At 52.4% G+C, this 4,417-nt stretch overlaps 1 protein-coding gene across 2 annotated transcripts in view; it reads right to left on the bottom strand.

Annotated features, from left to right (window-relative positions):
- The window catches only part of Arf1 (ADP ribosylation factor 1), a 16,182-nt gene extending 13,947 nt beyond the window's left edge, over positions 1-2,235 (bottom strand). The window contains exon 1 of one of the 2 annotated variants that reach the window (XM_005349978.3): positions 2,152-2,235. The gene's annotated coding sequence lies outside the window, so the exon portion shown is untranslated. Of the gene's footprint in view, positions 1-1,691; positions 2,003-2,151 lie in introns of those variants that run through there. The other variant, XM_005349979.3, reaches the window with a different exon arrangement.
- Positions 2,236-4,417: the final 2,182 nt, after the last annotated feature.

The raw sequence follows: 4,417 nt of genomic DNA, 5'->3' as shown, positions 1-4,417 counted from the left end.
GAGAGAGAGAGAGAGAGAGAGAGAGAGAGTGTGAGTGAGTGAGTTCCAGGACAGCCAGGACTACACAGAAAAACCTTGTCTCAAAAAACCCCTGCACATCAAGGTAACATTTAATTCAAAGAATCTGAAAAACATTGACCCAACACTCTCAAACCATTCTTAACAAGCTATTGCATGAACCTGCACAACAAGTTTTTTCTCTTGGTTAGGCTGCCTGACATTGGGTCGCCATAGTTGCTACAGGCCTAATTTACCTTTACCTTAAAAAAGTTGTAGTTTGAAGCCTGCCTGATCCTGGGCAGAGGTAGCAACCCAGTGGAGCAAAGATTTTAAACACTCTCTCTACAAGGCACTATTGTGCAAGAGGCATCGTGGGCATCACAGCTACATGACTTACAATCAGAACTGTGTGTGAGGGGCACAGAACTAGTTACTGCTCCTTTCCTTTCAGGATGAGTAGACCGAGTATGAGTCAGCTGTTATTCACAGTTAAACCTTGTGTGTGTGCTGTGCTGGAGATCCAAACCAAGGGCTTCACGCAGGCCAAAGAAAAGCATTCTACCCCTAGCTCTTAAACCTTTTTGAAGTAGCAATCCTGCACATTTGCCTCACAAGCAAGAGAGCAGGGTGGTGATTTAGTGACTCATGTTCAACAGATACCTAAGGATAAGTGATAGACAGTCCACTAAGAGAAACCTTTATGACAAGGAGACAAGGCAGTTCCAACAATGTAGCTCACACATCTGTGACCGGCCCTTCCCACACTCAACTCTGGAGAAACAGAGAAACCAGGTAGTAACACTGTTCATCAAATCTCGGTCTAGGCCATTAGTGACACTGCTACTGAAAGCTCAAAAGTAAGGACATTACAGCCAGTCACCCGTGGTAGATGCTGTCGACACTGACTACAGAGGAAGGACATGGAACCAGCACCAAAGAACCACAGCATCCCAGCCTTCTTTTTTCTGACCAACACTGCAGGAAACACCAGAATCAGCCTGCAGGGAAAACTGCTGACCACTAGATGTGAAACAAGAACAGCAACGGACTACTCCAACAATGGCTGTGGCATCAACTACTGGGCTCTCCGGTGACTTCTGGGACCAAGAGCAGCTGCCCCTTCCTTGCCTCGCAAAACAGCCACTTGTCGGATGGCGAATTCCTCCTTGACGAGAGCTGGTTCCCTGGCACTTAGGTACCATACAACGGCTCAGCTCCATCAGCTCCATTCAGTCCGGCACGGCATGACTACCCTGACTGGACAGTCAGACCGGGGTACTGGATCTGGCCTCTGTTAGCTGCAGATTGCTCAGGGACTGGAAGCAGACTGTCCCACGGCCAGGCTAAAGACTCAACTCAGAAGGGCCCTTCTAACCCACCCAAAACAGCAGCAAGGGGGTCCGTCAAGAGGCGAAACGAGGCTCAATTCCTCCAGAGGCCACCAAGCCCCGGAGTGCAAACCTCAATGAAGATCTGGCCGGTAAAGTGTGGGGCCCAAATCACGGCTCACAGGGGGGCAGAGTGGGCACCCCGGGATCCCTTGAGATCCACATATGCGCTTGCTAGATCCCAGCACCGGGTTCAGCAGTCCCGGGCCCCTATCCACCTGCCCCATCCCGTCCCCTCCTAAAGCTCCGATCCTCCGGGCCGACGGGAACCGGGCTCGAGAAACAGGAGGAAGACCTCGGTACCTGAGTGACCTTGACGCCGTCTCAGGGCCACCCAAGCCTCAGTTTCCCCCGCCCCAAGGCCCGTGCCGTCTCTGACGCCGCCGATCAGCCCTTCTAGCAGGAAGACCCCCTTAGCCGGGCTCCCGGGCCGCGGAACCTAGGAGAGGCGCAGAGAGGAACAGCAGGAAACCTGGCTTCCTGGAGAGGAGCCGGCGTCCAGGCCGGACTTCCGGGCTGCGGCCCACGGCGGGCGGCCAGGCGTATGGGCCGCGGAGTGGGGGAGGGCCGAGCGGCCGTGGGCGACGCGGGACTGGGGGAGCCCCAATGCTCTGCCCGGCTTGTCGCCAGGTCCACTGGACACAGATCCAGGCCCGCCTGACCAGACCCGGCCCTTAGCAGCCTGCACTGAGCGCCCCTCGACGCCCACGATGGTCAGCCCGTGGCCTCCCCAGCCTCGGCCCCAGCGCTCCCCGCGCCTCACCTCCGCGGCGGCTGCTCCCAGCCAGGCGTTGGTTTCGCTCCCACAAGATGGCGGCGCTGACGGCAGCCACGTCAGCGCCTGCCGCGGGGCACGCCGGGGGAAAAGGGCGGGCACTGCCGAAGCCCCGCCCCGAGTTAAATGGCGCTTGCGCGTCCGCACCGAGTAGTCTTCACGGGGCGGAGCCAAAGTCGCTTTGCTTCCGGATCGCGGCCGGGACTAGCACACCGGCTCCCCGGACTGGAACGCACAAGGGTGTGGTGTGTGGATTTCCGTGTCCAGCGACGCGTGCGCACGCGCGTCTTCCTGCGCAATTCCAGCCCATTCCGCGGATGCGGGGTTGAGGACGGTAAGCGTTCTGTTGTGGACCGCCAAGGTCAGCGTGGGAAGGTCGTGTCAGCGCTGAGGGGATGTGATGTCCCTCTCAGAGGTCTCCAGAGTCTGATGTTTCAGCTGGCCCTGAGCACTGAAGATAACGACGTGACTGACGGGTGCTAAAGAGGAAAGAGGCGCAGGCCAAGTGTCAGATACTCGCCATGTCTCTCCACTGGCTTTGGACCTTTGTGCACGCTCAGAGCTGACCCAGAGAACCAGAGACTTGCGTGGGGTTAGCGCTGCCTGAGAGGGTACTCTAGGTTGCCCCTGATGTGGAGAGGGGACTCCTGGAGGGTGCAGGTGATGAAGAGCCTGTACCATCGCCCTGGGAAGCCTTCCCTGCCCGATCAGAAGCAGTAGCATTCTGCGCCTCCCCCATCTCTGCAGGACTCAAACCCAGGCTCTGTCCACCCTGTCCAGTTCTTCACCCCATTTGTTGTGAAGAGTCCCACAGGCAAGAGATGTTGAGGGACCTAGGACTTTTTAAAAAATCATTATTATTATTTATTTTTTAATCTGTTGAGTTGGCAGGAGACAGTTCTGTTACCTGGGCCTAGATCAGTCACTCCTGTGTCCAGGCACAAGGTGCAGGGCATCCTCACTGTTTTGGGCTACCCTTTTAAGTGCCACGTCTGTAAATTTCTATGGGGGTAGCTGCCTGTTCTTTCCCACCCTCAACACACAAGTATTCATGTATAAAGCCTTGGGTGATGCTGGCTCTTCATGCCCTGGAGAAATTGCAGGATATCCCAGAGACCTGTGATCCCAGTCATATAAGCCTGTCACCCTGGTGGCGCATATCTTTAATCCTACAACTCGGGTGGCAGAGGCGGGCTGATCTCTGTGAGTTCGAGGCCAGCCTGGTCTAGGAGAGTTAGTTCTAGGACAGTTAGGGCTGTGACACAGAGAAGCCTTTTCTGGGGGTGGGGGAACGAAAGGCCAATAGCGAGGCAGGAGCAAGGATAGGTGGGGCTAGCAGGCAGAGATTATAAATAGAAAGTGAGGGGGTCTGGAGAGATGGCTTAGTGGTTGAGAGCATTGCCTGCTCTTCCAAAGGTCCTGAGTTCAATTCCCGGCAACCACATGGTGGCTCACAACCATCTGTAAAGAGGTCTGGTGCCTCTTCTGGCTGCATACATGCACACAGACAGAATAGTGTATACATAATAAATAAATATTTTTTTTAAAAATCTGAAGTGAAATCTGGGAGGAGAGAAGAAGAGAAACAAGAGAAGAAGGAAGACATCAGGGACCAGCTACCCAGACCCAGCTACACAGCAAGCCACAGAGAAAGAAGTAAAGAAAGGTATACAGAAGAAAAAAAAAAGATAAAAGTCCAGAGAAAAAAGGTAAACAGATTAACGTAAGATAAGAAAAGCTGGCAAGAAGCAAGTCAAACTAAAACCAGGCATTCATAACTAAGAATAAGCCTCTGTGTGTGATTTACTTGGGAGCTGGGTGGTGGGTCCCTCAAAAAGTCAAAAGAGTAAAACATCACACAATAGTTACCAGCCAGGAACCAAATTCTCTTTCTGTTCCTAAAGAGACAAAATTGTGGCAAAATAGGGACAGAGTGCTAGTCCCCCCCATTTATCCTAACTTGACCACTGTACATTCTAGTCATGCCCAAAAACTTACCATGTACCCCATAATTAATTATTTGTGCCAGTTAAAAACTTAATAGCCATTGTAGATAAATTTGAAGTGGACCCTACTACTAAAACCTAGATAGGCTTTCCTTACCTCATCAGGTCAGGTTAAACCTCCAGTGAAACTTTCATATTGCACATAAATTTTGTTGAATTGTATATTCACTAAGTGTATATATCTTTTTTAAGATTTATTTATTTTACTATTGTATGTGAGTGCCTGCAAATATGTATGTATACCATGT

The sequence above is a fragment of the Microtus ochrogaster genome, chromosome 7, assembly GCF_000317375.1.
Source record: "Microtus ochrogaster isolate Prairie Vole_2 chromosome 7, MicOch1.0, whole genome shotgun sequence".
NCBI lineage: Eukaryota > Metazoa > Chordata > Mammalia > Rodentia > Cricetidae > Microtus > Microtus ochrogaster.
This window is presented reverse-complemented; position numbering and strand designations above follow the sequence as displayed.